Source organism: Cynoglossus semilaevis, unplaced genomic scaffold (assembly GCF_000523025.1).
Source record: "Cynoglossus semilaevis isolate Cse_v1.0 unplaced genomic scaffold, Cse_v1.0 scaffold1033, whole genome shotgun sequence".
Taxonomy (NCBI): domain Eukaryota; kingdom Metazoa; phylum Chordata; class Actinopteri; order Pleuronectiformes; family Cynoglossidae; genus Cynoglossus; species Cynoglossus semilaevis.
The window spans coordinates 827689-839867 of NW_007585109.1; the positions used below are offsets into that span (position 1 = coordinate 827689).

Genomic DNA, 12179 nt, shown 5'->3' on the forward strand with positions numbered 1-12179 from the left:
GTAGAAATATGTCAGTTCAAAAAATGTCATGTTTCTGCACGTAATCCTTACAGGAGCCACAGGTGGAGCACACTGCATGTCACATTTGAGATGCATTTGTAAACTGGTTTGTAAACTTGTAAACTATTTATTTATTTTTCTAGCTACGGTTAAAACTTTTAAAAGTTCAAGTTTCTGCCTGTGGTCAAGTAGTAATATTTATTTATTCGTGGTGGTGATGCTCTAAAAAGGACAGCTCAGTGAGTTTAAATTTCACTTTTCAGTTGACCTCGTACTACTGCACTGACTCAGTTTTCCTCCATTTAAATCACATAGATTTTGGACACCAAGGTCAATCACCAATTCTGATTGTTGTTTTATATCTGTGTTACTGAGACACTTGGTCCTGAACCAGACAAAAAAATTTGAAAACAACAACAACAAACATATCCATATTCTCTGATTTTAGAGTTTTCAGTGGATACTCTTTTTGCTCCAAGCCCCAAACCGCTTCTATACTTTAGGACTTAGTTTGACTTTTTTTCCAATGTTTCCTCTTTTTTGGCACAAGAAACACATTTTGAATGTGCTACAGTAGATGAAAACCTGCTGCAAGGCCTCAATTATTTAACAGATTTGTATTAAAGTTTAACTTTAACAAAGATAAAATGATAAAACTTGTCAAAGCTGTTTGAGACGCCTGAGAGACGCGTCTGACTTTTTCAGTTATTAAAAATGGGACACTGAATTATGATGTTGTCTGTTGTCTATATATGGCTGTATACATGTATATGGCTATATATGGCCACTGGTGGTTGTATGTGTGTAGTCTCAGCTGGCAGTGGAATTCAAACTAACTTTAGTTTTAATTCTGAAAGGGAACAGTTACATTTGTTCTGTACGGACTCAGAAATCATTTAGAAAGAAATGGTTGGCTGTTTGACTGCAGTCCATCTAACTGTCCTGTCAGAGGGAGTTGTTGTGTGAGAAAACATAGTTTAGTTCATAGAAGGTAAAAGATGCAGAACACATCTGTGCTGTGTTTCCTTCATCATCTTCTCCCAACTTCTACTCACTGGGGTCTCTGTTACGGGGGAAACAGTCTCAAAGAGGAAGTCCAGTCACTCTTCCCCTCAGCCACTCGCACCATCTCCTTTTTGGAGGATTATCAGAAAGATGGTAACCCTCCAGCATGTCCTGGCTGTACTCCAGGGACTCTGAATGGGCATGACTGAAACACATCCCTTGGGGCCTAAATCACCTCTGCTGACTGCTCTCGCTGTGAGGCTATGGCTCTACTTTGAGACTCTCCTACATGTCTGAGCTCCTCGGCCTCAGGCTGATTCCAGCCAAGCTGGAGAGGAAACTCATTTCAGCTCACTTGTACTCTTGATGGGGGAAATGAAGATGGACCGAGAAAATAGTGCCTGGATTCTTGCCCCAACTTCGTCTCCTTCACATTAACTTTAATGTACAGTGTCTGCATCAGTGCACATACTCCTTGGATCTCTGCGTTCATCTACTGCTCCATCTGCTATCACTGTTAATACTATACACACACATACTGTATATATAGTTACATACATATATACATTTACATTACATTTATATGTGTAATAACATACACATATATGTATACATTTATACACTTAAAATGTATCTGTGCGTACACCTATATATGTACATCTGTGTATATATGTATATGTATGTATCTATATATGTGTGTACACATATCTACGTATATATACATATATATGTATGTATATGTGAGTATATATGTATGTATGTTTATATGTATGTATATATATATATATATATGTATATATGTATACATATATGTATATATATGAAATGAAAGAAGATGTTTGTTTGTCAGAGACCACGTATGGTCTGCAGCTGCAGCAGCTCTTTGTTGAGGTGGTTTTACTTTACTGATAAAGACAGCTGCAGCTGAGTGAACGCACATCTCACCAAACAACCTGTATTCACTTCAATTACATCTGGGAAACATCGATTGACTTCATATAGGGGAGTAAGTCCATGGAAATCCCCCACACCCAGCATATCTATCATGTAAATTGAGCATTTTTTTCTTGGCTCGCCTTGAGCTGTAGGTGAAAGAGCTGAGTTAGATGGAGGCTCTGTGGGTGAGAATTGGGTTGCCTGAAAGGCTAGGGGGTGTTGTGTCTATTCACCTTATTGAAGTGAAAGAAGCGAGAGCGGAAGAAGTGATGATGAGCTGTTCAGCGTCTAACTGGACAATACACGCTGCCAACATCAAAGAGAATGAGGAAGGGTTAGAAGTTACCAAAAGGCCTGGTGCATAATTTATATTTCTTTGTGAATTTTAAAACTTTTGTGGAGGAAAAGAAATGTTTGTAACAGGTTGGGTTTTTATTATGAATTAATATTTAATCGACAGCAAAAGCTGGTCTCACTAAAACCAAAAGATGTCTAAAGTCTTCATGGAGTTACAAAGTGAGATGGTCTATTTTTAATTCCCTTACTTTTATCCACTTGAGAGGCTTTTCGCTGTTACTCTACTCAGTCTGAATAGTAGTAGTTCATCATAATGTATCGCAATAAGTTTTCACAATGAAGCAAAACATCATAACAAAAATATAAGTATTTTTTAGTCCTTGTACAGGAAATTTACACTTTTTACGTGTTATATTTGGTTTGAATTATTTTTGATAAATGATTTAATTCCGTGCACAAATCTACACATTTTTAACTACGATGCAAACAGTAAAAGAAAATGTATCCTTATTATATTCTCCCTCAAAACAGTTCAGTCATGTTAATTCATATTACAGTATTTATTATAAGTAATTATGATTAATTTAGTGCACTCCTAGTGGCACAACAAAGTATTGTTGAATATTTGTTGTTTTTACAAATACATATTTATTTCTTTATTGTGACTTTGTTAATGTGAAATATTTATTAGCTCTTAGTTAGCCCCTAAAATCTTGCCTAGAGAATGCAGTGGTAAGTTAGCTGTCTAGCACAACTAAATTAAACTAACGTAAAGTAAACACACAGAGTCACAGTACAGAGTAAAGTAAACTGAAAGCAGAAGTCACGGGGTATTGGCAGCAGTTGGAAATGTAAACCTCATATTGAACACAGTTAAAGGGCCACTGGCTCATAATAAAAGTGAGACCCTGCAGTGAGACGTACTGCAACTACTTCACCTACTACAACTTAAGTGTGGACATTATCTTAGAATGTTTTGGTTTAACTTTTAGAGTTATTTCCGACCATTTGGTGAGTTGATATTCTTTAAATGAAGACTTTAAAAAGAGAAAACTGGCTTTAAAGTTAAAATTTGTTTTGCAATCAGATGATATTATATTACAAGCATTGGCCAATAGCCTTTCAAGGATTTTCAGAGGATAATTTAGAGCAAAGAGTCTAAGCCCGGAAGGTTGAGCAAAAGTGTATTTTTACTGATGTGTTAGTTTCACGATGAAGGCTGAGGGCCAACCAAAGCCAAAAAGAGAGCTGTATGACTGGCAGCCATGAGAATGTCATTAGGATTAGCTATAAATGTAGGCCATTTGTGGGAACGGCAGAGAAGAAAAGCAGTGGAGAAGGTCTTGTGTACTAAAGCAAATATACCACACAGAGAGGAGGATGTATAAAGGAACGGTAGTATTTTAGGAGGTTTTACGTTGGTTTATCACTACCTGTGTGCTTTTCTAGAATTTAATCACCATAGATCTTAGTGCATGAGACAGCCAGGAAAATAACATGGCGCTGTCCCCTTGAAGATATTTAGAAGTAGTTTGATTGTGCTCAATCACAGGGTGACTGTGCAGAAATGCAGATCTTTGTAAAAGATGCACTTCCACGTAATTGGTTTTTGTCCATTCTATATTTATACGGACACACTTACGCCAAAGATGTAGTTTACATAAATATAATCATGTTATATTTATACTTCTTCCCGGGTTTCTCATGGTATAAAATACTATTATTACAATGCGCACACTCAAAACAGATTCCCTGCTTAAATGTATACATATTTCAAAGCATCCTCTACTGGGCTTTAAGTCTCCGTTCTCCTGAGGTGGGAGAGGCTGTTCACTCTGCATAATAATTATAGGATATTGTGAGCTCAAAAATTCTTTACTGCCTGCATCCATGTCATGAATAGTCTAGAGAAGAGATTAAAATAAATGAAAAAAAGCTACATAAAGGGGCTGATGTCAGAAACTTTTTTTGTTCTCTGTGAAAGTAATCATGTAGGAAAAAGTCATTTCTGCATTGTTCAAAAACTATAATAATCACAATAATACGACGTAGCTAGAGCTTTTACATCCAATAAAATCAAACCGACATTGGGATAAAATGCATCAGACAAGAACTGCAAAACCTTGAAAAATAATCTGGCCAGATGATGTATATTCATACAACCTGGACCAGGGCCACTGCTGATACTGTCATTTCATTGGAGGGTACATCAGAGTTTGGTGCTCAAAGCAAACAAAAACCAACAACAAAATAAACAACTGACTTCTAATCAGTAAGCCAGATGTGGGGGATCGGCCCAACGGTCAGGTGTTAGGGAAACGTTATTTAAACTTTCAATAAGTCAGATTCTCATTTAGACTTTACACTTTTAAGTAAGTAAATGAGGTTGTGTGAAATGTTGGACAGAAAGATATCAAAAATGAAATATTAAAAAATAAGTCTATGGTTTCATGTAATTGGGTATGGTGAGTGAGGAACATCGTGGTCTGACAGCAATCTAACTATTGTCACAATATCAGGGAAATAAGTGAGACAGGTCAGAGTTTTTACAGGCTTTTTCTTACTTTAGTCGGAGGGAAATTAAGGTCACAGAATGTGTGATGAGTTCTCTACTGAATTTCGAGGTGTTGTGTTAACAAGCAATTAACCATCATGTCATGTCAGAGAGGTGTCTGATAAATGTGAAGTGTGGAACGTCTGCAGAAAACTGCAATGACTTTTTAAATCCTCTGGGTGATGTGGAGTCTGTACCAGCTTTACCGTACATCATTTATGTGTCGTTTATTTTACACTCAAACACACCGTGAGCCAAAGTGAATAAATAGATGATGGGAGTTTACTACAAACAAACAGACATAAAACACTTTTTGTTAATTCAAACACTTTATTTATGAACTATTTAATTAATGTCTTCCCCATTACACAAACACATTCTTTTTGTACTTAAATAGCCCACTTTTCTCAGATTTTCAATGTTTAACATTTTCATCTCCAGAGACATTGTCTTTGGAGACAGTTGGTCTCCAAAGAGACAAGCTAGCTGGGATCAATGATGAATGGGATAAATGGGTTAAAGATCTACCTTTGATGTAGATGCCTGGTCCACATTTTACTGTAGATTAGTGCCTTGTTCCACACAAGGGTGTTAACCTTACATGCCCAACAAGACGCCAAGCATCGCATCAAAATGTGGGCAGTCAGTGATATAGAATTCAGCTGTCACTTCAAGTGTGCACTGGAAAGCAACCTGGAGGAGCATCTGAGGAGAACCAGTGTGTGGTGTTGGGTGAAAGGTCACCCAATCCCACACCTTCAGAGATAAAATGCCCTTTCAGAGAGGACAGTAAAATGAGTAGCTCTTGTGTGAAATGCAAGAATCACATCTGCAGATAGCACACAGTTATGATCTGTTATGATCAGGTGGACAACATTGACAATGTTGAACTTTGAAAATCTGAGAAAAAGGGGCAAATTACTAAAAATAAATTAGTATGTAAAGCGGGAAAATGCTACTTTTTTATGGATTATAAGTCGGACCTTTTTCATCCAATGGCTGGGTTTGCGACTTATACTCAGATGCAACTTATATGTTAAATGTATCATTTCACATTTGTTATTTTCACACTGACAGCCTCTAGAGGGCACTGGTGCGACTTATACTCCGGGGCAACTTACAGTCCAGAAAATACAGTAAATAATTCTTAAATATAGTGTTGGAATTAAAAACATTATTGTAATATATATATTTTTGAATGTTTATATAATCTAACAAAGTTGTTATTGATTTTTGATTGACATCATATTTGTAAACAAACTCTGTTCAGACTTTTAAGAGTCCAGATTTTACACACCAGTTCATGACACTAAATGAGGAAAAGTTAAACTTTTATGATGAAAAAGTAGGAATAACCAGTAATTTGGTCAACACAAAAAACTGAAACAGAAAACATTTAATTCATCTTTATATACTTTGGTCCCAGAATCTGCCTCCAACTTTCATCACTTAATAACACATTTGCCTTGTTTGTTTTGGCCAAGGTCAGAGTAAATGAAGACCTTGTGATGAATGTTTGCCTCTGCTGCTGCTGCAATGATGGAACCGTTCAGACAGTTTAATGAAATGCGACTGATACAGCTACAGAGTATTAATGATACACGAGGAGTCCTTGTTGTTTTCAAACAACACAGAAAACCTTGATTGCGAGACGGAAAAGTCTGCATTGCCACAGCTACTTTAATGGAAATGCTCACTCTCTGCAGTTTTATTACACAGGGGAATTTAATGGACATCATAATTATTAAAACACAAATTTGGGTTAGTAGTGAAACACAGAGTCTGCATTCATTTAGACAGAAATAAAATCAAGGCAATTACTATAGTAATAGCTGAGGCAATTACACCAACAGGGAACACTTTAAACATTTTCTTAGAATTAGCTTAGCAGCAAACAATAATTGACTCTAAAAAAAGAAACTCTGTCTCTCAGCTAAAAACACTAAACGCAGTGATGGCCAGTGTTTTCCTCTGACAGGAGTGAATGTTCTGAGATCTTCCTTATTATCTGGAGGACAAAGAATGAGTCACACCTTCTGTGCAGATATATTCTGCAGCTAATGAGAAGTGTCTGTGAGTCTGAGACACAACCAATCAAAGTCTCCTTCTGATTTATCTTCTTATTGTCTGATTTTAATGGGGTCAGTCTAATTTCATATCAGATCCTGATTTTCTTTTAAGCTGCCAAAAATAAATGAAGAAATGGTGATGAGTGCCAGTATAAGGTTCTGCATTCTATAACAAACCTGCTCTGTCTTTGGATTCCTCTGAATCTTGGTACTAGATTTGATGTGAAGACAGTGCTGAGGTTTGAGGCATGACTGTGGTACAATTCCAAACACTCGACAAAGCACCACTGTACAATTTTCTTTTCGTGTAATCAAACTAGAAAAACATTGAATCCTTGTTGTGAGGAGCTGTCAACTTAAACCTAGCTGCTGCTGCACACTGTCGCCTGCAACGTAGAGATTCTATTTTCTGTGCTAATCTGGTAAAGGTCACATGTCAGGTGCGTGGTTATCGCTCTGGCCTTACAGCAAAACGTTTACCAGTTCCAGAATTAACACTAAAGTGTTTGTAGGTGTGTGTGTGTAGGTGCTTGTCCCTCTATGTGGCCTTGTGATGGACAGGTGGACTGTTCAAGTTGTCCAGCACAGTCACATGATCACTGGTGGCATTAGCTTCAGCTCCCCATTAGCTCTGCGCAAGATGAAGCGGTTGAAGATGACTGACTTAATCAAATGAGGAGAGAATAGAAGTATGATTTTTTAAATAGATTTATTGAAAACTGATTTTACTCTGTGCAGAAACTATCCTCGTCCTTGTGGTTTACTCTACAAAAGCAGTGCTTTTAGAAGGTTGAGCAAGCCACAAACAATGGAGCTCATTTCTGCTGACTAGTCAGATCCTCTGCATTGTTACTCAGAGTGCATAACGTGACCTTAGCTTCTTTTTTTTTTCATCACAGTGCAGCACAGAAAGACCTTCAAAATGTTAGAACAGCAAAGTAAACATTAAAGAAAATAAAGATTTACGGAAGTAGTTCCCTTTAGTTTAGAGAGAGAAAGAAAGAGATAGATTACATCAAATCGTCTGAACTCATGATTGCCATCTTCAATTTAGATTTCTTTGTGCACCTCAGTTATGGTACAAAAAAAGAAATGGTCATTTATCTCCATGTGGCCTGCTCCTATAACAGTGCCCAGCTTTATTGTGTCATGTGGTCCATTAGTTTGAGTGCAGTTCCTTGTAAATAGAGACTTTGAGCCTGAATCATCCAACAGTTTTATAAAACAACTTCAGTGCAGGTTCTTCTACCGGCTGCTTATGCAAGAGGACTGTTGTCTAAATAATATAAAAGCCAGACATTTCTCTGGAAAAATGTACCTAACAGCCTGTCCTGAAACTGCTCCATTATCTGTGTGGTGACTGTTTCACCTTGAGGCCGGAAATTTGTTTTTACAGTCGAGAGGTTCAGGAAACAAGAATTTCAAAGGAGGGTGTCAGACCCCTGTGGGTCTGGAACTACTGAATTAAAATCATGTATTGTTTCACAGCAAAACTCTTTGTTTAAATAAATGTCTTAGTTTTATACATAATTGGTAGTTAGTGCATCAAAATGCAGTGTGTTTTTTCATTATATCGGTTGAGGTCAGTAAATTGTGTGGCGCTCAGTGAAATTGGAGGCTAATGCTCGAAAATTTCTTTTTTTAAAGTATCAACGAGTGGAGCTAATTCCAGAATTGCATCTGCAAGAAAACAACAGTTTAATAAAATGTCTTTCAGTCCATTAGCCATTGTACTTGTTTTCAGCATTAAGTAACAATGTCTTCCTTATAAAGAGAAATGGGAACATTGCATGCACGGATTAAGTATTGCATTGTTGCTCAGGGGAGGCCGCAGGGACAGACAGACGGCCGACAGCGTGTCTGTGTCTCAGTCCCAAATATGGTTCAAGTCACCTCAGTGACTGGAAATTCAAGGTTTAAAGGCTTTTTGAGCTCAACTTGATTTTCAAGTCAAGTCAATCAAGAAAAAACTACTGCCCTCTGATGGGGTAATAACAATTAGAATTTAGTGAAATTGGTAGATTTAGTTTTGAAATACTCATCACTAGCTCATTGTGTATCTGACTGATGGATGGATCTTAGTCCTGTGTGTGATTAGTGCTCAAAACAAATGTTTTTATAACACAAAAATGCTGCCTTAATGTGGTTGAAGTATTTTTTATATTCTTACTGGTCAGTTAATTAACCATTTTTATACTCAATTGAAGTTGGAAACACTGCTTATCTGCTGTTGCACCTATTTAATATATATCCAGCATGAACCCTATGTTGTCAGTGTAAAGTACAAAAGAAATTGTTTATTTTTGTACAAATTCTTTGGACACAGTGTTAAGGTTGGTGCTTTTTATGCAGGCTTTTAAAATGTTTCAGTAGAATTCAATTTCCGTTACAACCTCCCACATTTTAGTCAAGGTTAAAGTTTTAAATCCACCAGTGCACATTTGTTGTAGACTGACTGTAGATAAGATGTGAACAAAAACACTTCCCTTATTTCAACACAAACCTTTTTTTTTTCCTTGATAGAAAGACACGTCACCCTCTTATTTATCTGACCTGATGCTCTCTTCCATCCCACCACCTAATTAAAACTCCTTGGTTGTTGAAGGCCAATAATTGGGGGTGGGGGAGGAGTCTAAAGACCAAAGATCATTGTCTAATAGTGAAAGTTTGCATTTACTAATGTGCTGCGCTTGAGTGACAGGACACAGTAATGTAAGTGGACTGTAATGGTGATAATACCTTGTCTTATTGACCGTAGCAAGTGCAGTCTTTAACTCAATAACACTCACAGGATCCTGCCTCTCAGATGGCTGTAAAGAATTTATGTCTTTGGAACCTGAGGGGATCTTTTAAAAAAAACAAAAAATAAATAACAGACAGAATCACTCAGAGGTGTTGCCCTTAGTTACTATTTAAGCTTCATGAAAAACTTTACAGCATATTCATCTGAGTGCTTCATGTGCCTAATGTTAATAATAAAACTGGAGAACTGGATCTGATGTTTATACTGTAGTGAGGTTGGAAGGAAATAATGGTTTTAGAATTTTTTTAATATTTTGTTAATGGACTGAAGACAACAACCTTTAAGTACCTGGTTGTTGGATGTGAAGTTCTTACATGCAGTGGTTGTATACAGTATCTAGTCTCCATGGGTGAATATACTGCTACTATTTAGAATTGTGTGGTAAAATAGGACAAGTTAATGTGTCAATGCGGACTAGATTATCAATATTTGCAGTAGTTCTTGTAGTAGTAATAGCAGTCTTAGTTGCAAGGTCGTAAAGGTAGTAGTAGATGTAGTTGCAGCAGTAGTAGTAGAAGTAGTTGTAGTAACAGTAGTAGTAGCAGTAGTAGAATTAGTAGCAGTAGTACTGTATATTCTGGACTATAAATTGCTCCAAAATATAAGTCGTACGAGAGCCCACTAGCAGCTGTCGGTGTGAAAATAACAAACGTGAAATTAGATATTTTAATACACAAGTCGCACATGAATATAAGTCGCAAGTATATAGAGTATATAGTCCGGAAAATACGGTAATTGTACAACAACATTCACGTCAATAATAAAACATAAAAAAACCCCCATTCATTTAAGTTACTGTATAATTCCCAGAGTTAAACCACTACAAAGGCGGTCATAAAGAACCTGTCGGCAGGACACTTGGTGAAGCTTTATGACGCCACCCTGACGCTCTACTGTCAGACAATTACTGCAGCCCTACAGCCCTTAGTCATCTTTTATATTAACTGTGAATTGAGGCATTTTCTTTCCCTTAATAAACTACTTTAAATCATTTTAATGTCTCATAAATTATATAAACTTGAATTATTGTTGATGAGCCATTTTAAAAGACGGTTAGATCAGATGACACTCTACTCTGTTTGTTTACAGCTGTTTCTCTCTGAATATAAAGCATTGCAGCGGCCACATCTACAGGCTGTGGAGTGACTCATTAGAGGGAACATGTGTTACTCACTCCAGCTGATCAGCACTACAGTACATCAGTACCAAGTTAGCATGGACCCATGGTAGATATACTGTATGTCTGCATGGTGCCCACATCTTCATTTGATTTGAATCATTCTGTCCCTAACAGCAGTGTGAAGAATCCCCCCGCTGTAATATCACCACTATCAACGGCTCATAATCAAAATATCATTTCAGCAAATTGCACATTAATGGAGGTGAATGAAAATAGTTAACATTCTGTAGCCCTTTTAAATAATGCCTATCATAACAACCCCCAGTCTGTTTGGGAAAAAATTGAATTATAAAACAAAGTTATGATTTTATGACTCAATGATCTGATGTCAGAGATGACCCATCTTTCACACCCCAAAAATGATGGTGACAAAACCTTTAAAACCTTTACTTTTAAACATTGCATTAAGGTTAATTAATTACTCTTTAACTTAAATAACACTATCTAATTATCATTATCTAAGTATCTAACTAGTATTAGATCCTATGACATTTATATATATATTATACATCCATATTTAGATATTATGTACATATATTAGATTATAAGTATTTGTTTGCTCTCACTGCTGCCTTCTGAAGACAGAATGCTGCATGTTTTCGGTTCAAAAACAGTGTATCCCTCTGCCTGAAGAAAGTTGAAAGCAAAAATGGGTCATGTTTGGGATAAGTGGTGCTATATTTGTCAAAAGAATCCAAGGATTGCAGCCCATCATGTCTGGAGCTCCAAGTTTTCTTTCTGACCTGATAATTGCTTCCTGGTCGCGGTTTTCAGAGAGAATTTACAGAGTTGATGGTCAACCAGCCACAGCTGTAGCTGTCACAGCAGGTAAAATGAATGATTCGCAAAATCATAATAAAAAATATTATATTAATTAACAAAAACAGTAGGGGCAGATACTGTATCTAACTCTGTAGGCTGTTCATTTTCGAATTTGATTTTTTTACATTACACAGTCATATGTATTTTACATGATGACTAATCCCATCACCATCTTATCTCTGGATTTAATTATGACTGAAATGCCAAACCCTTTGCATTTTTTTGCATTTACACCAAGCCAGAGGAAATAGCAGATACAATTTTTATTTTTTGGTGATATCTGTTTGTCCACAAAAAGGTCTCTTGCTTTTCCTGGTCCCTGATAAGAAAAGGTTTTTCTGACAGAACATCTGCTGGTGACCTCACAGGCTACGCAGAGATTGAACAAAGCCCAGCCAGACTGAAATTGCACAATTTGAAAAACAGAACCAGAGTACATTTTACAAGCAATCTTCATCTCTGGCCACTGCCACTCTGGTTTGTTTACCTTTCTATTCCTGGTGTTATTTACAA

General features: G+C 36.8%; 1 protein-coding gene across 1 annotated transcript in view; it reads left to right on the forward strand.

Moving 5' to 3' along the window:
- LOC103398389 (protein kinase C-binding protein NELL1) overlaps positions 1-12179 on the forward strand; it is a 194480-nt gene that overhangs the window by 33431 nt on the left and 148870 nt on the right. The window lies entirely within an intron of this gene.